At 32.1% G+C, this 22,870-nt stretch overlaps 1 protein-coding gene across 1 annotated transcript in view; it reads left to right on the top strand.

The window, feature by feature from the left end:
- The first annotated feature begins 16 nt into the window (after positions 1–16).
- Positions 17–22,870, top strand: part of LOC129944439 (uncharacterized) — an 85,732-nt gene continuing 62,878 nt past the window's right edge. Inside the window, exon 1 of the mRNA XM_056053866.1 lies at positions 17–141. The gene's annotated coding sequence lies outside the window, so the exon portion shown is untranslated. The remainder of the gene's footprint in view (positions 142–22,870) is intronic.

The following is a 22,870-nucleotide window of genomic DNA, read 5'->3' as shown; positions in this document are numbered from 1 at the left end:
CAGAAGAATTACAACTACCAATGGCAATAGCAACGTCAAAAACGCCAACAGAGAAAGCGGAGGAGGAGGCAGAGGCAATATTAACGGCTGAAGCAGTTAAATACATTTTACCAAAAGAAAGGTGTCATGTAATCAAGGCAGGTACATTATATTTATGTTCCGTCGTCGTATTTTTGTTTGTCCTCCAACAAACTTACTTACAACATGTAGCAATCCTTTTTTTCTTTTTTTGGTAACTTGATAAAATATTGAACTTTCGGAAGAAGAAGGGTTCGGCGCTCTTTTTAATGTAAATATTGAACTTGTGTGTTCCAGTTGAGTTCCTTAAGGTTTCCTTTGATTTGCATATGTAAACAGTTTTTTTTTTCGAGTATAAGAACCGTCTTAAGCTTTACCGAATTTTTAATATATTCAACATATTTGAATAAATTGAATGTCCATGTTTTGTAAAGCGTTTTGTATTTTAATTTCAACTGGAAGTTGTATTTAAAAGTCTTAAGAGCAGTTTTTAATTTCCTATAGTCAATCAGCATCCGTGTCTTTTAAATTGAAGGAACATTTTGTATGATTTGCAGAAACTATGGAACTTTGTTTGAAAGTTACAACAACACGTTTATTTTGCTTTCATATGGGCTAGAAGAATGCAATCTTTTGGGAATGCAAACATTATAAGTCATTCATGGAGTTCAACTTACAGATTGCATTCATTGAATTTGACTAAAGATTGAGTCTTCGACTCATTTAATGAACAGAGCTTAAAAAGACTATAGCAATTTTGTCTCCATTCACCTAACTACAATCAATTGATGCACTTGAAAATCTTGCACTCACTTCAAGTCTGACACAAAAAATTCTCGTGCAAGGTTTACGTACTCACTCTGTGTAGTGAAATTGCACTTAAAAATGCAAGGTCTTCAAATTAATGCAAAGACTTCAAAAGAATGCATGAAGTCACAAATGATTGCATTCTTTTTTCGATCAAATAGTTAGCGGTTTAATAATTTGAAATCCCAATCTACTATATAAAAATTAGTCGGGTTTTCCTTCCTGACACTATAACTCCAAAACGCACGAACCGATTTCCACGATTGGAAAGGTCTCGGGCTCCGTGAGGTTTACAGCAGACAAAATTTTAACAGAAAAGCGGTGAACTCCGTTTAGCTTCTTATGGAAAGCTATTGTAAAAGTTCCGATTTGTGGAATTGAAATTTTTTAAATTTTTTGATGTTTCAAGGGCCCTATATTCTAAACCAAAGCTTACTTTTGGGAACCTTTTTAAGTCAACCATATCTGTAAAAACGTCAGAGATATCGACTTCAAATAATGTATGAAATCTACAATGAAGGAATGATTCTGATTGAGCATCAATGCTTGACTACTGCAAACAAGAATTGATACCCCAACATGCCATAGTTCCCGATCAAGTACAATGGGAAAATTGTTGATACAATGCAAGCTCATTGCTTTTGATGAGTGCACAATGGCACATACAAAATCACTTGAAGTACTTAACTTCATACTGAACGATCTTCGACGGAGTAACAACATCTTTGGCGGCTTGATGATATTGTTGGCAGGCGATTTCAGGCAGACGTTGCCAGTAATTCCCTGTGGAATTGAATGCTTGCCTGAAGGCATCAATTCTGTGAAATAATAAAAACATTATAGATAACCACTAATGAGAGTTCAACTTCAATACGAAACGAAATTGATGCACAATTTTCCAAACCAATGTTAGCTATTTGAAATGGAAAAGTGCCAGTTGATGCGACAACTGGATTAATTACACTTCAACGGCTTTTGCCGATTTGAAAATTCTCAATTAGCTCTTATTGGAAATGTTTTCCCAAACATTAGTAAGAATTATCAGAATTATGCTTGGTTAAGTTAACGAGGAATTCTCTCCGCAAACAATATTAATGATGTACACGCACTGAATTTCAACATTCAATCAAAAATCGCTGGCTATTTGGTGACATACAAATCCGTTGATTCCATAACAAATCGCGATGATGTCGTAAATTATCCAACGGAGTTTTTGAACTCTCTGGAGTTAACAGGATTTCCACCTCATAACTTGCAACTCAAAGTTGGATCAGTTATTATGATATAACGTAATTTGAATCCACCACGACTTTGCAACGGTACGCAGGTGAAAATGTATGTATTCCTCGAATACCAATGATTCCGACTGATCTTCTGTTTGACTTCAAACGATTGCAATTTCCGGCCAATCGTTTAGTGTTTGCGGGATAAATTTAGAATATCATTGTTTTTCACATGGGCAGCTATATGTTGCGTGTTCACCCGTTGGGAAACCATCCGCTTTGTTTGTGTTAATGTCAGACCAAAAAATAAAAAATGTTCTTTAATCAATGAAACGTAATTTTGCGAACAAGTATAACGCTTCGATTCAGTATTTACTTTGGATTCACTTTAATTTTTTACTTAGAGAAGCTCAACTAGATTACACTTCATTTTGTAATCGAAATCAATTTATTACTGTTGTGAAATGAAATAAAATATTTCCTTTTCAAATATAAAACAAAACAATTATTTTTCTTCATCAATCCCCAAACGAAATGTTACAAAAAACGAAGCCATCTGGTGGCGAATTTCCGATAAATTCGATGAATGCAATCTTTTCATTGAAGTCATTTAAAATGCAATCCCAAAAGACAGCATTCTTTTACAAGCCTCAAATCTATCACAAGACTCTTTCCTTTGAGCTGATGTGTTGTGATGAATGCTACCTTAGTCAATTTAGTCAAATTTCGAATTTCAGTGACAAAAAATACAAAAACACTATAAATAAAAGAGTTAGATGATCAAGTTTACAGTAATTAAACTTAGAACTCACGCCCAGATGATAGCACAATCAAACTTTTGGATTGATATTCAAACTTTAAAAAAATATTGTTTCCATCGTTTTTTTTACTGAAGGGTTGTCAAGGCAAAATAAAATGAATATTTCTGAGTTTTGAGCTTACATTTTTTGTCACATAAGTTAACTAAGTACGTCATAAGGTTTCAAGGAACTTCAGTTCTAAGGGAGGTGACCTTTTGAAATAAGGAATAACATATTTTTTTTGTTATTGAAAAATTAGAATCCTCATTTTTTGACCCACCCAACAAAATTGTACGGAGAATACTGCTATTTTAAAAGTTAAACAAATTCTTTCTATTAAATTCAATAAGGTAATTCAACAGCTCGTAGAGAACTAGGCCCTTACACTCAGTTCTTAATCATTCCATTGTGCTAATTATGGCAAAGATAGAAGGCATCTACATAGAAAGCACTTTTAATGACAAGAATTACTCTTGGGGGATTTGTCAATTTTTGGTGGGAGCCAGTACCTTTGAAAAACTTTAGGTGACACGACAGAGATTGATATAAAACCTCTGCCATGACCAGCACTAACCATCACGCCACGGGTATTACTGCTACTAATTATGACAAGATTAAAATTTGAAGACTGTCAAAATTTCCTGGTCTGCGCGAGTTGTTTAAAATGATAAAGTCTTTATGATAGCCCACGAACGTATCAAAAATTGATAAATATCAAAGTTAAACATTTCACCAATCAATTAATAAGACTCTTGATGATTGGTAATGTTCTAGACTTTTGTAAACAAACAGAAAATATACTATAGGCTCAAAATTAACTTAATGAGATACTGAATAAAGTTTCAATCTCAATATTTTCAACTATTAATCGAAAAATTGACATAAGCAATAGGAGTGAAACAAGAACACTGAATTGGAAATTTCCGAGTTCATTAAAAAGCTTCAAAAAGACTTTTTCAACTTTCTATAGCCTTTGGTGTTAAAATCTTATATTGATGAAAATTGTTTTTGTTGAACACATCGTTTATTTTTAAAAATAGATCAAAAATGTTAACTACAAAAACTTTGTCTGTAATTTTTCTTATGACAATTTTTTTCTTTAGCATCAATATTTTCTTAGTTTATTTCGGCAAATAAACCACTCATAGAAAACTACAATTTTCAAAAACTTGTAAGTGGATTGGAACGGTTACGAAGACTTCTCAGCTTTTGATTGCTTTTTGTTTTTATGAAAAAGGAAATCTTGAATGTGAAAAATCGTACATGAAGGCTGGACGGTAACCCTAGATTAAATCCCTAACTAGATTTGTACCCACAAACACAAAAATGTCGTCGCTTTGATTATTATAAAGAGAATGTGTGTAAATACAAATACAATCCACATACTTCTCTAGCCCCCACCCTTCCAACCATAAAAGCAAACGGCACCATCCCAATTTTGTTTGTGCCGCGAGATGTGTGTTTAAATAGTTGCTATCTGGATTTGGATTCTGGAGTAGCAACAATGACGAACGCAAGGACGAAGCTTTTTGTGTGTTATATTTTTTTTTTTGAGCAGTCTCTCTATTTCATTGTCAAACATGCTAACCAACCGCACCACACGACATCACACCACACATCGTCGTGCCTACCACCTACCTACCATACCACCTCAAAAAACTACCCTTCTTCTTCCCTAAGCGGACTAGAAATACAAATAAAAAAAGTCGACTAAAAAACAGCGGAATTCAATTCTGTCCAATTTTTTCTTTCTTTTTGATTCTCAGTTTAGAAACACATGAACAATTTTTTCGTCCTTTATTCACGATGGACGACGACACACGAACGATGACAGGTTTTTTGGGGTATAGGAAGTTTTGCAACTCTTCGCGTTTCTGTTATTTTGTTTGTATCGTGTTGTTTTTGTTTTTGTATTTGTTCATAGCTATGTTAAGCTTTGTATACACTACACATAAATTGATTCTAATGGGAAGGATGATGGCAAAAGCGCGCTATTAAGCAATTGTTGAATTCTTCAAACAGCTTGACAGAATTATTATATTCTAGATAGAGGGGGTATATTTTTTTAATATGAGACTCGTCTAGACACATAGAACGTAGTCGTCGTCGTCGCTCGTCGTTGTTTAAGATTTTAGACTTTGCATTTTATGTAAATTTCCTTTGACTATTATAATGTGACAGACGATGATGGGTAAGCGTTGATGGAAAACTATGTCAGAAGTGAGAAACGACATTAGCGAGAGAAAAAACATTTTAAGACAAAAGAAAAGAATAATTTAAGTTTGTTTTAGATTTTCACATTTTTCTAGACTTTCGAAAAAGATTTGCAGGTATCTGTTAGAAAAAAAAACTCCTCAAGACGTTAATAGTGCCGTATTTTTGATGTATTTTTACCAAAACAAGCTTAAACTTTCAAGAAGACACATAAAGCGAAACACTTAGTTTTTTAAACACCAACCTTAGCAAAGGGGTTCAAAGCTAAATTGTATGTTTTTTTTCGCAATTCCACTTTATATGGAGAATATGCGTTAAGGTTAGCGTCTTCTACGATACAAAGAACCATTTTTAGAACTGACTTGCGTATCAAAATCTGGCTGCAGAATTTTTCATGGCATAAATAAATCAGCTTTAGACTTTTTTTTTAAAGTTTTGAAATCTCTTAAGGGAGATATCTTCTGGTTTTTGATCAGTCTAATGTTTTATGTTGTCTTCTAATGCTTCCAGACCTGTATAAGGTTTGTCAGCATAAGCAATGACTTCATAAACAGTTATCGAGAGGCTTTAAATTTCGCATACGAAGTTGCCAATTAACAGAACCACTTCTAGAAATAAAGTTCTCAACGAATTGATTTTGCAATAAATTGATTGTTAAACGCGTTGTATGACAAGCTAAGCAGTCTTGTGGTAACCTAACTTTTTTTTTTTCTAAATATTTGATTAATATTTATAAACAAGAAATCAGTCACAATGTCGCGATAAAGCTTCCTATTGTCCAAAATAAGGGTAGCTAATTACTAATTTGGAAAGAAATATGGACCAATGATGCCTCCAGATGGTAAGCCACTGTTTAAATGGCTTTAGGATAGTTTTCGCTCTATAAACAGACATTTTGTTTATTAACCATAAATGAGCTTCGTTACTAAAAAGCGCAAAATGGAAGAAGTGCTCTAAGAACTTCTTGACAAGCATTTTTGTTTTGTTCAAAGCAAATTCCAACAATTTGGAACTATTGTTCAGATGATAAACGGTTAATAACAGTTTGGCATTTTGAGCTGTCAAATTGTACACAACAACAGTCTAAACTGAAACAAAAATCCACTCTTTTTATTAACCTTATCGAGGTCAGGCAACTCAAGAATTGTTAAGTTCTTAACATTGGTGATTCCAGAGATAGATGGCTTTAAAAATATCCATAATCCTGATTTTCCATGCGTCAAGAATTCTAAAAATATTATATTTGTAAGACTCTATTTAATGCAAATTGTGGCAATCCTTTTTCTAATGCACGATAAACGCAGAAGTAAAACATGCGGATTTTATGTGTAACAGTTTTTTTTCAAGTGTTGTCGACATCGCTTAGTTTTTCAACACGCCTTTGTTTTGCCTCAAAAAGAACAACCACCGGGTTTCACAGAAATATATGGTTGCTTCTCTTCGCCGTGTCGTCGCCGTACGTCATTGGAGAACGAAACTTTTTAATGAGAGTTGCATTTGATTGTCAAAAGTTGTCGCTAACTTATCACAACCATGATTCACTTTATATTGCTTATATGATTTTTGATGCAGCCATAAGCAGCGAAGCACTGCATCAGGGTTATTTCCAAATTAAGTCAAGTTCCACTTTCTGCAGATACTATCCAAGACGAAATAGTTAAACCAAAGATTCGGCCTCCTATGATCCTAAACTGTACGTGTTCTGTGCATAGGACCAGCATTCTAGGTCCATCACATTTTGTATCTTTGGGGTTTTATTTGGTGTTTACATTAAAAATTTAATTTTTGTTCATATAGTTTTTGAAGGGTTTGGTTTTTTTAGGGGATGTAGCGACTTTTAAGGAGGTAGGTAGGTAGGGTAGGTATGAGGCATTGAGTCGATTACTTTTTTCCTTTTTGTAGACCAAGTTTATTTTTCTGCATTTGGCAAAAAGCATTAAAGTATTACTTCTCAACTAGAATAGAGTATCTGGAGTTTGTGCAAACAGTTTCGAAAGTATCCGCAGAATAAATTTTATCCATTTTCATCTTCATCCTTTCACGGGATATGGATGAAGGATGAGATGATGGGGATGGGGATAAAAATGGGTAAGGTTTTACCTATCTCGCCTTGGTCGCAATTTTTCGTTGTTTTAGTTTATCCTCGTATCTAGTAGATACTCGTCGTAGGTACTATCTGTTCCATGTACCGTTCGTTGTGATGTGGTGCTTTTAGTGGATGAACTGCTTCCATCTTCTTAAACCACTCTCTTTCTGGCATTGGCGATGGTCATGGACAAAAGTTTTTCATTCCATCTGCTAGAGGTATATCTATAGAGGTTTTGCCAGAGTAGAGGCTATACTGATGGTCCCGGTCCATGGTTTTAAGCTCGTTGCTGGTTTATAGATTTATATATTTATAGGTTTTATACGGTGCAACTCTATTGCATTAAAGTTGTTTGGTTAACTTTGGATTTCTTACTTTTTTTTGCCTTCCCATCATTTTATGTGTTTTGGTTTTATTTTGTTCTTATTTTTAGTTGAAAAGTTAAGGAAAAATTGCATGAAAGAATAGTTGTGAAGCGTTAAGTGTACATTTCAGCAAAAATTGAATGAAAGATGAAACGGATATCTTATCTCTTTTTCGTTCTATCTGTGGGTAAAACAATGGATTGTGGTAATGAAATTTCATTACGTAAAGTAAAACCTAACGAATTGATATTTTAAAACCGTTTTCTTTACTTTTCGTTACTTTTTGTTGTTTTTTTTACACTATTTTGTGGGGGAAACATTGAAATAATGCCTTTACTTTGAGGGATATACATATATTTGAGTATATATAAGAGAAAGAAACTTTATGAAATTGTTGGTTTAGGTTTTGAAAATGTTCAATTTACCTTTTTTATGGTTTTATACTCATTCAAACAGAGGAGTTCAAAAATGCATCCTATAGAGAAAAGGATTCAATTCTCGACGCTCGTCCTTCGTCGTTGTCGGCTTTTCATATTTCACGTAAAGTTGATTGAATTTCCTGTTGGCCAAGTTTTCAAAAAAGAATGATAAGAGTTGATTATTGTTCTTCACTGTATACTTTTGTTGGTTACGCAGATTTTTTGGATTCAAAATGGATGATTTTTCATAATTAAAAAAGCCTTTTTTCATTAGACCCCTAAAAATGAATATACTCGTACTTACGCCAATTATTAGTTGAATATTTTTTTTAAGATGTAAAGACCAACAGAATGAATTTTAAAGCATTAGGCACAGTGTTATGAATGCTCACTAGCTCTACAGTTCTGCTACAGTTTTAGAGCAAATGATTATATGAAACTAAGTATACATGTATCTGCGTGTTTTATTTCGGTTCAGGTAGTTCGGTTTGTACTTTGATTTTAGCGTCAAACTTAGTCTTATTGGTATTAGATTTAACTAAACTTGAGCAATTCAAAATATCCCAGACGAATTCTGCTCATAATAACCGAATCATCAACGTTACACTGGAGAAATCCGGCTCTAACGACCAAGAAACTATAAAGGTAGTTGGGTTTGTATGTTGGTTTCAGTCGCAACTAATTTAATCTGTAAAATTTAATACATCCAAGACAAATGCTGGTCATTAAAACCGATTCGCCAACTGTAAACTAGGAGAATCCGGCTCGAACGACCAAAAAACGGTTTAGGCAAGAGGAGTTTGCAGTTTGGTTTCAGCCGCAAATTAAGTTACGTTTTTGTTGAGTGTAATTAAATCTGGAATATTAAATACATCCAAAACAAATGCTGCTGATGTACACTGAATCTCTAACTGTACACTGGGAGAATCCAGCTAGAACGACCAAAATATATGAACTAAACTGTCCAGACTCAATTCTATAAATTCCATACCACAGAAAAAGGTTGGAAATTGTTTTTGCGGTAATATACTTGGTTGTCGAATATTATTTAACAGAGCTTCTAAGTATTTTGAGTTTTGTTTTCAAGAAAAAAGCAGAACGATGTTGCATTTTTATTTTAGCTTCAAAATAAGGAATATTGATATTAAAGACAAATTAACTTAAAAAAAGAAACACATCCGAACTAAATACTTCTCATTAAAATTGAATCTTCGACTAGAAACTGCAGAATTCCAGCTCAAATGACCACAATGTATGAAATAGATTTTTTATAAGTGATTACTAAAGTGCTCCACTTGTCCTTTCTTTTTTGAAAGTTATAAGACACTAAAAAACGACAGAGGCTCTGAAAGTAAGTTATGGCATTTTAGTAAAATATTTGTCAAGGTGATGAAAACAAAATTAATAGCGAAAAGAAAACCGAAGATTCTACTTCATTTTAAGACCAACTTTATGGCTTGTAAATTTGTGTCGTTTTGTTATCGTTTTAATAGAACAATAATTGTTAAAAAGTTAGATTTTTCAGGACCAAAAATCAATTTTCTTCAATTAAACACAATATAAAATCAATCTCAATTCTCCTAATCACATATAATTCATAATTCGCATTGCTAAAATTTAATATATTTGAATTAAATAACTGAAGAAATCCGGCTCGAATGACTAAAACTTTTAAATTAAGTTATTTAGATGCAGTTACCAAAGTTCTCTTTTTGTTATTTTTCAGTGAAGTTCTATTGCTTCTTCTTATTTCATACTATTATGAGCCATTGTAAGACCACAAGGCTTTGGAGATTGGTGTTGACATTTAAAAAAAAAACTATTTTTATTGAAGGAAGAAGAAGAATGAATATCGAAACGAACACCGAAGATTCTACTTAACTTGATATCCAACTTCATCGCTTCTAGAGAAGTGTGGTTTTTTTGTCGTGTTCGAGAGAAAAGACTAATTTTCTTCAATTAAGCAAAAAACTTCTAGATTTTGCAAAAATATTTTGCAGTTATTCATTTTAATATCATCTCTTGCTAATCCCAAAATTTTATATTGTTTTTGTGTGTAATTAAAAAATTTAATGCATATCAATCAAATGCTTCTGTTTTACTCAAAATATTCAAAGTTCCACCGGGGAAATCCGGCTCGAACGACCAAAATGATTTAAATAAATTGTCTATTTGAAACAACTAATGTACTTCGTACTTTACTTAAGATCTCGAATAAACCGGAGTTTTGTATTGTTTTATGTGACTTAAAAACGACAAGGCTCTCGGAGGCCATAGATAATTTTTCAGTAAAACTATTTTCATTATAATGGGGAAAATAGTTTATAGGCAAGAACATACAAAAGATTCTTCATTTGAACACCTTTTAGGGTGAAGTGACAATCGTAGTAAAGGCAATTTTTCCATACAAAACGTCAATTTTTAACACAATTTTTTTTTTTAAATTTTGTAAAATAATTTCGCAGCTTTGCATTGTATTTTAAAGTTTTGTTAGTTAAAAAAAAATACCAATTCAATTTTTGACCCATAAAAGTTACATGTATATATTCATATATGCTCCTATACTATACTCAAAAGTCCTTGTACATGACAGGAACCTATTTTTATTTTCATACATCAATAGACCCCCCCCCCTCCTCCTCCCCCTCTACCATCAATTTTCATGCAGAATAACCAAAAGCAATAACATTCGAGGTAAGAAGCCCATCAAAAGATTTATTTGATTGTGAAGTTTAATGAATGACAGAAAACTGGCCAACACATATTCCGCTTCTGCTTTTCTACTTTTTTGCCTGCCCAACAGCAGTGTAAAGCACCAACAGTTATATAGTCAGCATCAGCACGAGCTGTGCAGTATAGAGTAGAAGTAAAATGTACTGTAAAAGTACAGATATACGAGAATGTACTATACATAGGAGGCAGTGCCAATGCCAGAAGAAAAAAAAAGTAGAACTTTGCGGGCAATTAGCTGACTGATTTCATCCCTCACTGACCTACCAAATAAAGGCACTTTAACATGGCCGAAAAATAGGGACTAACATACAAGCAAAACACAAGCACACACACAAATTCACACACTAAAGAGTAACAAGACAAAAACAACAACGACGAAACTCAGAAAAAAACACATTCCAACAAAATTGCTAAAAAAGGCAACCAGTCAGCAAATTTAACCCCTAAGCTAAGCTCTTCATACATCCACCATACATTCACCATACATTCACCATACACATCATACAACACATATATAAAGAACAAAAATAAAACAAGAAAATAATCAAAATAATGAAAGCTACAAACCATCCAAGCCAAGCAAAGCAAAGCAGCAGGGGGCTGGGGATAGCTTTATAGCAACAAAAATCCTCCATTGACCACATGAACTATTAATCTACACCGCAGGGCAAGTGGGAATGGTTTAGGTGGCTGTTTTTTTTCCTTTCGTTTACCCTTCTGTTCCATCCCTATATCCACATGGTTTAGGGTAGGTGGTATACGAGAAGCAACCATCAGACCATCGAAATCAGAAACGTTTCGATAAACATTCATATCACACACATGACTTAACGCACACTCATAGTTTTTGGGGTACGTGTTCGTGCGTCTCAAAGCCCAACTGAGATATGGAGTCACCACTCCCTCCCAGTATCAGTGAAAAAAAGGGTAGATTTCCCTCGAAACGCCAAACAAAAGCAATTGGATGCAGCGTTCTCTTGCTGGACAAATTCCCGGTACTGGGTGCTTGCAGCTTAATGGACCAAAGGTATAATCATTACATTTGGCCCTTCTAAAAATTATGTTAAGGGGACTTGCTATACGATTGCTACGATTGCTCCGATTGGGAAGTAATACAAAAACAAAGCAAAGTGAAAACTGACCAAACACCGAATATTCTCGTGGCATTGACTGGAATGTGTGCAGTGGTATTTCACACAGATGATGCTAGTTCAGATTCAGGATAAGCAAAATTTCAAACAAGGTATAGGATGACCTTTGGAAATTGGTGATAACCCTTAAAACAAGAAAAATGCAAGTACAGGCGTATGTAATATATTTCTTGCTCAAGACAAATTCAATCTGTTCAAACGAAACCTTCTCCATTTTATTATGAGTAATTTAACCAAATATATCAGGTGTACCTCAGGGCAGTCAAATGAGCCCACATCTTTTTTCTCAATCATTTATGCAAAAAGGTTTTTCCAAAATGTTTTCTTAAAAAAATGACCTTCTTGGGAGTTATTAAACCAAATACAAACAAAGTATTTCTTCAAGATAGCAGTGTTTCCCACTCTGAAACCTGCTTTTCTAATACAAAATAATTCTCCAACAAAAATAATATTTGTTGAAAATTTTTCTCCAATTCTATCAACTGTACAAAAACTGAGTAAAATATTCTTTGAGCATAAGCATTCATTTCTTAATCGATTATTTGGATTGTATTTAGAACTTCAGAAAATGGAGGCTTTCAGCACTACAGTGACGAAATTTTAACAAAAATTTTCAAGCGTACCTTAAGGCAGTTATGTTGGCCCACTTCTTTTTTTGTTGTCATTTATTTATGTTTTTAAAAGTTTTTTAAGCAGAAATCGGGGTTCTCTGTTATGTGTTTTCAGCATAACATTACCAATTGGAAGTTTTCCCCATTGAAGTACCAACATTTCAAAGAAATAGTTTAATATTTCTCACAGAAGTCAAATCGGTCCACATTTTTTGTATGATTTTCTCAGGAAATCAAACTGCCATGAAATTCTTGGACTCTGTTCTAACAAGCTCTATAATAATCCATAACTGTGAATTATCTCTAATGAAGATAGCACAACAGTTAAATTTGTAACTTAGCTGGGTGTTCCGGGCCATAGAAACATTACAGAAAATTGAAGCTGATGAACTCGCCAAAAAGGGATCGGTACAACCCATTCTACCACTTTTGGCTACGCGTAAGCTTTTGCTAAAACAAGACGCTATAAAGAAAACCATCATCAAATGGCATAACATCACTATCTATCAGGCCTACCCTAGATTTAAAGATATTGCTCTATAATCGGTATTACAAGTAAAGACTGCTTAATAGGAGAGCACCACGCAGCAAGGCGTATTCTCAAATGACTAAAGTTGCTTGAGATTTCAGATTTTGCAATAGCTTAGAGGAAGAAAAAGTTCTTCATGTCCTCTTTAGCGACTTTAATCTAACCTAACCTAACGTAAGCTTACGAAGATCAAATGGAAGCAATTTGGCACTGCAGTTGAGAAATTTTCACAAATTAATTCAAGTGTTCCTCAGGGTAGTCAATAAGGTCCACATCTGCTTGCTTATTCTTATTTAATCATTCATGTACTTATATTAAACAATGTTAAGAAGAACTTGGGAAAATAAAAGCATTCTTAACTGTAGCAAGGAAATTTTAACTAGACGTTTCAAGCGCTAAACATTTTTTTTGCAGTCTTTTATTTAGAGCTTATTTAACTTCTTCCAGAAGAACTTTAAACATTGTAAGTGTGCCAAAGACAGTCATATTGGTACCCACCTTTTTTTTGAGTCATCGACTTGGGCTGTCTTAAATAATTAAAGTAGAAGTTAAGCAAATGTAATCATTTTTCACTGCATTGTCGACATTTAGCCCAAAATTTCAAGTGTACCTCAAGGCAGACTCGTGCGTCCATATTCTTTTATTAGTGGTTTATTTTGGATGTATGAAGCATTTTAAGCAGATATTTTAACCACATGTTTTAAGTATTCCATTTAACTCAGTCAATTATCCAGGTTTTATAAAGTATTTTGAGTTGAACTTAAGGAAATTCAAGCATTCTACACTGCAGTGCCGATATAATAACCAAATATTTCCACGGTCATTTATTTCGGCTGAATTAACTTGTTTAAGTAGAAAGTGTTCCGTAATACAGTCATATGGGTCCATCTCTTTTTTCTGGGTGGTTGAGTTCAGCTGTGTTAAGTATTTTCAGCATAACTTTATTGAAAATGTGAACATTGTACGCTGTAGTTTAAGTCCGGAGGTCCACATCTTTTTTCTAATTTGTTTATTTTGAGAATATTTCAACCAAAATAAATCAATCAACAGAACATTTGCCCAAATGTTCCACAGGGTAGTCATATAAGTCCACATCTTTTTTCTCAGTCATTTATTTCGCCTTTATGAAGTTTTTTAAGCTTGATTTAATATACAAATACATTTTGTTTTTTGTTATTTAAATAATATTAATCCATTTAATTTAATTTAGCTTGAAAGCACATTTTGAATTATATTTTAGATAACTTATTTGTTTTTCGGTCTTTTGCGTGATAGAGTAAAGTTGGCAAAAAATTAAATATAATATAAAACTATGTATAAATTATTTGCTAAGCTGGTATAATTTATCTACTCGCTACGCTCTCTGTTGTAGTCGAGTTGGATTTTTAAATATTTTTTTTTAAATGGTGAATCTAGTTATTCAAGCCCTGTGGTATTAAATTATCTTATTTAATACTATATAACGATGATTCAAAGTATCTATGCATGTTTTAATTTTGTGTCCTCCATTTTTTAATCTACATTATCATTTCGTTCCGCAACTATAGCGTATAATTGTGTGTATAATGGTAAAAAGGGGCTTTATCATAGTCAAAATTCAACAAAACTAAATATAATACCCTTGGAGCTTTTTGCTCTGTATTAAATTAACCCCCTTTTTTAGTTTTATTTAATAAAACTTTTTTACTCAGATAGCTATGTTATTATAATCTACAGGATTGTGTATTATGATGGAAGTATGTTAAATGTATGTAAATAAGGTTTTGAGGTATGCGACGAAAACGCGGACGATGGAATGGAAAAATTTTCAAATATTAAATTTTCCCATATAGCCCAAAAAATATAGATATTCGACAGCAGACATGAGGAGGACCGCATATGCAATTTTAATATCAATTTATGAGATTCGCCATCTAATAAAGAGCAGCAAATGTGACCGCTGAATATTTAGTGGTCTAACACTTTTGCCGCCTCATAAACTCCAAACTTATTCCCTTAGAAAAACATGCAATTGGTTTAGGAGGTGGAGGAACATACTTTATAGGACTCCATTTGGGATTCCCTCCCTTCCCATAGACATCTGCAACACCAACAAGAATTCAGTTGGGAATAGTATAAACCACAATTAGAAATTACCCAATTACAGGAGAATCCATTTAACGCTGGATGTCGCTGATGTAGCTATGTCCTTTTGTAAATACAATACTGAATAGGGTAATAGAACTATGTATGCACGAGTACAACTGTTACTCTCAGGTAAAGGATAAAGTTTCAAAACAAATACATTTGTTAATTAAACAAGCATTTAGACTAGGAGTGAACTCTTTTGGTGCACTGCTGCAGATGCCATCAGTTGTTCTACTTTGAATATTTACTCGTATAGCAAACCGCCGCGTTATACCTTCTGTCGAGTTCATGAGATTCAAAATTACAATTACAAGCACCGAATTTAATTATGAATTTTATATCATATTTATTCGAAGCTTCTTTGTTCGTTCTTGTACTCTATCCAAACCCAATCAATCATTCGAACTGAACTTTTTTTCTTCCATATCGGTGACGTAGACCACGACGATGACGAGACGGTGTGCAATTGGGTGGCTTTTGTTATGTCATTCTGGTAGAGACTTTTTTTGGAATTTTCTTTCCGTCATTTTAGTAATCTTCATGGCTAGAGTAACTTGACAGTTTTCTCATTTTTACTAAGAGTAATGGAGGAATATATCAACTTGACATAATTCAAAACTGTCAATGGACCATGATCTCTGAATTCCAAAGTGGCATATGAGTGATATGGTGTGAAGAAGCAAAAATCAAAAGTCACACGGAACAAGACCTTATACTATTTGACAGCTTTGGACGAAAGAAACAGCAAATACTGATTTATGTAGTTAGTTAAAAATTGGTACAAATCAGTAGAAAAAAACTTAATTGCAGGATTGAAATTTACTTGAACTGTAGTCGTCTTGTGCTTGAGGAAAATCTTAAAACAACCAATTCTAATGTCTAACTTCAAAACAATTTATTAAAGTCCTTAAGAAAGAGAAATTGATATAAAATTTTGGTGAACAAAATTTCATTTGTAAAATGACTAACTGACTTTAGTATAGTAGTTTTTATTGTAGCCAAAATATCACATTTCTTTCTTACCTATATTGCACAATTTACAGAGATTGATATACGCTATCTTACTACTGCCAAATGATGAGTTTTTTAATAAGTAGTTTTTTACAAATACAAATATAATTGAAGGAAAAGCTACGATAAAAAACCTTCATTAAATAAAAAACTAAAGATAAATGATAACAATAAAGAGCGTGTTATAGAAGAGATGAGAGAAGGGGCTGCACACAAGTAAAACATCTAACAATGCTTTTTACATAATAATTTTTACATAAATAATAAGTACATTAAACTAGTGATGAAACTAGATTATTGAACATTAACAAAAAAGAAAAAAAAGGGAAATCAAAAACAGAAATCTTAACAAGTAATCAAATGAAAGTGATAAATAAATAACAGTAATGATAGTGCAAATTTACAGATAAATAATAAACGAAACATTGAATAGTTATTTAATAAATAATAATAAAGAAGCAAATAAATAAATAAATAAATTAATAAATAAATAAATAAATAAATAAATAAATAAATAAATAAATAAATAAATAAATAAATATATAAATAAATAAATAAATAAATAAATAAATAAATAAGTAAATAAATAAACAAATAAATAAATAAATAATTATATAAATAAATAATTATATAAATAAATAAATAAATAAATAAATAAGTATATGAATATATAAAATCAATCTAATTAAGAAATAAATATATTCATAGAGTTAAAAATAAATAAATAAAGTAATAGATAATTTCATAGATAAAAATATGCATGCGGAAAAGAAAACTTAATAAATAATTAAAGTGCTTAATATGACGCTAGGTCTGATACCAAGGCATTGTCAGAAGATATGCAAGAAAAGTTATATTTTTCCTTAAGTTTAGCAATTCGACTAGATACCATTTCTATATTAGTTAATGCATGTAATTCACAAGTTGAAAAATGCCAAGGAAGATTAAACATCATTTTCAAAATTTTATTTTGCGATGTTTGTAACCTACGAATATGACTGATTGCACAATTACCCCATGCTGGTGAACCATAAAAAATTATTGCCTGAAATATAGCTTTGTAAATTAACAGTCTTATTTAAAAACGCTGTATAGAGCCTACATAAAGTTATGTTATCTCTATAATGCCTCTAAACGCAAAAATGCTATTTATAAAACTTATACAAGGTTGCATAGTCCCATAATAAGCTAAACGCGTTTTGAGGTTGAATAGAGCCTACATAAGGAAATTATTGTTATTATTATTTCGTAAATGTCATTTTGATTTCTCTTCTCTCTTTTTGAAATTAAAATAAAAACAATAATGCCTCTCGAGTTTAGCTCGTGAGCCGAAGAAACGAAGAATCTAAAAAAAATATAGATTTTCGAAAGAGAATATCATACAAATAATTGGAATTATTTTGTTATATTTTAGTTGCTGTGACAACTAGCAGATTTTATAGTACTTTTGGCACTTTTTTTGATATAAGCATTGTATAACTAAAATTTATAGCAGATTTTTTTATAAATAGGAATTTTTGCAACGTTACATAGAGCCTACATAAATCCTTATTCACTGTATAACTATTCATCTGTTTAGCGAATTCTATTAAATAAGACTGTAAAAGTTTATTTTCTTTACTCAACTTGGATTTTCGATTGATAAATGTATATAGTATTTTAATTGTTAAGTTAATCTTTTTAATTATTTCCTGGACATGTAAGCCAAAGGTTAGTTTTGTATCTAGTGTTACTCCTAGGTATTTTGCAGAAGATTTCCACTCGATGCCTATACCGTTAATAGAGATCATTGAGCTTGGCAAGAAACAGGATTTTCTTTTTCTAGTAAAAAAGATGGCCTGAGTCTTAGAAGCATTGATCTTTATTTTCCAATCAAGAAAATAGTTTTGAGTTGTATTTAGGGCAGATTGCAAGTTATTTCCAATAATGGAAGCAATTGAATCTGTGGAAAATATACATGTATCGTCAGCGAAAATAGCTGTCTCGCAGTTTTGGAGTCTAGGAAAGTCATGAGTGAAAATAGTGTAAAGAATCGGGCCCAAAACAGAACCCTGAGGAACACCTGCCACACAAGTAAACATATCAGATACAAATTTGTTCACAGACACTATACATTTTCTTGAGTACAAAAAGGACTTTACAATTTTTATCAGGTACATGGGAAAATTAAGAGCATACATCTTATGAAGAAGTCCGTCATGCCAAACAGAATCAAATGCCTTTTCTACGTCAAGCAATATCATACCTGTACTTTTTCCAATACAAAAATTTCTCTTGATATGGTTTGTAATACGATGGACTTGATGAACAGTGCTATGAGAAGGCCGAAAACCAAACTGTTCAGGGGGTAAAATATTATTTCGGTCAATAAAGATCATAATTTTTTTTTTTTTATTAATTTTTCAAAGCACTTGCTTAAGGAGCTTAGTAAACTTATTGGTCTGTAGTTAGCCGGCATAGTAGCAATTTTTCCAGGTTTTAAAATAGGAATAACCTTAGCAACTTTCCATTCGCTTGGAAAATACCCAAGCTGAAGACAAGAGTTAAACAATGATTGTAAAAATATAAATCCTGATCTGGGAAGGTGTTTTAAATACACGTTTTTCAGTTTGTCAAAGCCCACTGACTTTCGTGTTTTCAAAGAAATCAAGATGTCTTTTATATCGTCAGTTGTAACCTGATCTATAGTATTGTTAGCAGCACTATTGTTAATGAAATTAATTGAGTTTGAAACTAGAGATTCCACAGAAATGTTACCTGTAGTGCTGCTAGCTAACAATTGATTATTACAAAATGTTTCAGCCAGTGCATTTGCCTTTTCAATGCCCGACATCATGATTTGGTTTCCTATCTTAAGTGCGGGAATGTGGGAATTACGTTTTTTAATTACTCTTACTACATTCCAAAATGGTTTGCTAGATTTTTCCATTCCTAATAGTTTTTGGTTCCAGGAATTATTTCTGAATTTTGATATGCCTTCTTTAATCAAGGCATTAATATTTTGGAAGCACTGCCTTTTTATTAATGTTGACAGCACTGAATGACAAATGACAGTTGTCTATTGGCTACGTTGGACAACAAATCAGAACGCACCATGATTAGTTTGTGTTGTTGTGAATGCATAGGAAAAATAAATAATTTAAAATAGAAATTTTCAAGAACAACTACTAATTGTTTCTTTTATTTTGGTTATTTTTCTAATTGAATAAACAACACAAGACACTAAAAACTACAATTTAAATTTTATCCTTAAAGTTGTATGGATCAAATCTTAGCAGTTCTCAAACATATCCAACTTTCAACCAAATGAATGAAAAAGACAATTAGATTTTAAAAATCCGGAAGCCCTTGCTTTTTATTGAAAGTGACAGCTCTGTATAGTAACTGACGGATAGTTATTGACATTAACCACGTTCGGTAAAATATCCAAAATTATTCGGATCACGAGTTTTTTTTTAAGTTTTTGGTAACTATTAGAAAGAAAATTTCAAGTTCATTTAAATACAAAATAGCTGACCATTTTTTTTTTGAACTCAGTTACTTTAGATTTTAAATAAAAATTAGATGGGCCATCTTGTGGTTTCATCATAGCTACTTTTGACACTGACAGCTGGTTTCCTCTGGAATTCTTAACAGAAAGTCAGTATTAATACCTTCTCAAATCAAAGAACGTTGGGAAACATTAAAAACTTATTTCCAAAGCCGAGATGAAAAGAACCCACTGCACCACCTTTACACAAGTTTGTGAACAAAATTCTTGATACCGGTATTCTAATAATCAATACCTTCACACTGGCCTTAAAATAATTCTGTAAAAAGATCTCATGTCATTCGCTTACAATTTACAATGTATACCCCTCTAGTAGTTTACGATTTAGAACAATTTTAATTGGACAAAGATTTTGGGCAACAATTGTTTTTTTCTCGTTCACAAACGAAATTTCCTCATCTAGGGCTCGGAAAACCAGTACGTTATTTTCGAAAGTATTTGGAGTGCTGCCATAATTGGACCTTTTTATTTTGAATCTGAGAATAATGTTTCTGTCAGTTGTTGTTACAAAGGCATGGTACTCAACTTTTTTTTACCAAAGAGACATGAATTTGGACAACTTCTTCTTTTTTTAAAATGGTCCTCCCAGCAACTATCGATCTTTTGCACACTGAATTTCCAAACCGTGTTATTAACCACTTGGCAGCATCGAACCTCCGATATGACATATTTTAACATTTTTCCTAACAACTGAGAAACAATTTATGCACTTGATGAGAATATCAAATAAGCTATAGCTTGAAACTTCCAACAAGGTCTTGCAAAAAGTAGAAAAAGTTATACTCTTTTATCTCCTACGAAGCCTGCCAAAGCAGCCACTTGAACTACCTTGTATTCCATAATTTGAAGCTCTGAAGAAATATAGGAGAAAACAGGTAAAAGTTCTGACCAGATATTCAGACCTATTCAGAACCCTCTCATATAATTATGAAACACAGTTGATCGCCAAAATGTCATTTGAAATGTTTTGTCAAGCTTCCTATGTTATTTTTTACATATTTTTAATTGTTCGTGTTTTTTTTGTTTTCGGAATCTATTTTAAATAAAAGAGGCTGGGATGCGACCCACACTGATAACTTCCCATCCCGTCTGTCGATTTGTCTTGCTTAAAAGTTTGTCTTTATGTACTTGTATCAATTTTTACCAAATTTGGGTACTCTTTTTGTAGATTTTATTTTTTATATGAAAAAACGGACTTTTGGATTTTTATATAAAAATTATTGAATATCGAAAACAATATTTTCTGTGAAATAAAATAAATTTCAAGCCAATATTTTTAAGCTTTGAAAAGCTATTTGAGTCGAAAGTAAATTTTTACGAAGTTTTAGTATGGTTTTTTTTTGGAGTTTTATTTTTTGTAACAAAAACTGTCAATTCGATTTTTTTAAATTTTACCAACAATATTTCTTATGAGATAAAATTACTTTAAAGCCAATACTTAAAATTTTTAAAGAGATATTTGAGTCAAAAATCAATTTTTACCAACTTTTATACATTTTTTTTTATGTTTTTATTTTTTGTAAAAAAAACTGTCAATTCGATTTTTCTCAAAATTTTTCAGAATGTTGAAAACAATATTTCTTATAAGATAAAATAAGTTTGAAGCCTAAATTTAATGTTTTTGAAAAGATATTTGAATCGATATTCAATTTTTACGAACTTTGAGTAATGTTTTTTTTAGATTTTTATTTTTTATAAAAAAAACTGTCAATTAGGTTTTTCTCACAATTTTATCAGATGTCAAAAACATTATTCTTCGTTGCACAAAATCGTTTTAGAGATAAAATCATATTTCAGTCGTAAAATTTTGGAGGTGACAAATTTTTTTTTCAGTTTTATTGATTTAAAAAAAAACCGTTATATTGATTTTTTTCCAAAAATGCACCTGTTTGGTATCACGTTACAATCTATTATATAAAATTTAATTCAAGTCTCTAGCGTTTTTGGTTCGTAAGATATTTAGGGTTAACCAAAATTTTCACCTTTTTTTCAAACTGCTATGGTAAAAAAACCACCCACGCAATTTTCTTGAGAGCCCTTTCTGCATCTTTCTGCCTTTTTATCTGTATAACAAAATTTATTTGAAGTCGATATCTCTTCTGGTTCTTGAGCTATGGACGACGAAAAAAACGTCGCGAACGTACGGACGTACAGACATCTTTCTAAAAATCTTTTATTTCGACTGTATTAACCTTGAAAATGTCGAGAAATGTCAAAATTTTCAATTTGACAAATCGGACCCATTACAATAACTTCCTATGGGAAGTTAATAATGATTAAAATCTCTTACCAAATAAGTAAAGGGGTTTCTCAGCAAATTTCACGGTTATTTTATCATCAGCAAGACCAAGTTCTGAGCTAGTTCCAGTGTGAGAACTTTGTTCTCCATATATATGAGCTAAGAACAAATTGATTTTATTTTGACAGTTCTGTTCTACTCAAACGCATTTATTTTTCCAAAAGACAATAAGATTTTATTAATTTTTAAGCACTGGCTGCGTTCAATCTCAGACAGAAAGGGTATCCGGATACCTTTTTTTTTTAGTGTTTTACGTGTAAAATAAAAGCTGATCAAAAACAGCTGAGATGTCAAAAAAGGAATCCAAAAGTAACCAAGAATTTCTGGGGTATGTAGGTATCTGACAGCTGATTCATCACATGGTTGAGTTTCAAGAAACTTGAAAATTGATTTCAGCTTTTTGTATTTGTTGGTTTTGTGTTAAACGTAAATCCTTCAAAACTGGAGATTTCGCAAGTAAATTATTAATTTAATAGAATTCCAATTGAGCAGAGAGAAAATTTAACATACATTACAGATTAAGGTTATCTCTTATTTATTAAATTGTTACGCACCAATGAACTCATCATCGTCCGACGAATCAGTTGAACTATTCATTAAATGTTTTATCTTACAACAATTTTGACTTCGAAGCTTAAATGTTTCTCTGCTTTTTGTGAATATCGGAAAGTTGTTTTTAGTTTTTGACAGCTATATCAATACAGTTATCCAACAAGGTTCTAAAAATCCACCTATCCAACACGAGAACGCAGCCATTGACTCTAAATCGCAAATGACAGCACTGGATTTTACATTGACAATATGAAAGGTTGACTAAAAATTAGATGGGCCATCTAGTGGATTCTTTTTAAATCGATCGAAATCTTAACAGAAAGTTCAAAACAAGCTATGATTTAAAAAGAATCCACCAGATGACCCATCTAATTT

The sequence above is a fragment of the Eupeodes corollae genome, chromosome 2 (genome assembly GCF_945859685.1).
Source record: "Eupeodes corollae chromosome 2, idEupCoro1.1, whole genome shotgun sequence".
NCBI classification, from domain to species: Eukaryota; Metazoa; Arthropoda; class Insecta; order Diptera; family Syrphidae; genus Eupeodes; species Eupeodes corollae.
This window is presented reverse-complemented; position numbering and strand designations above follow the sequence as displayed.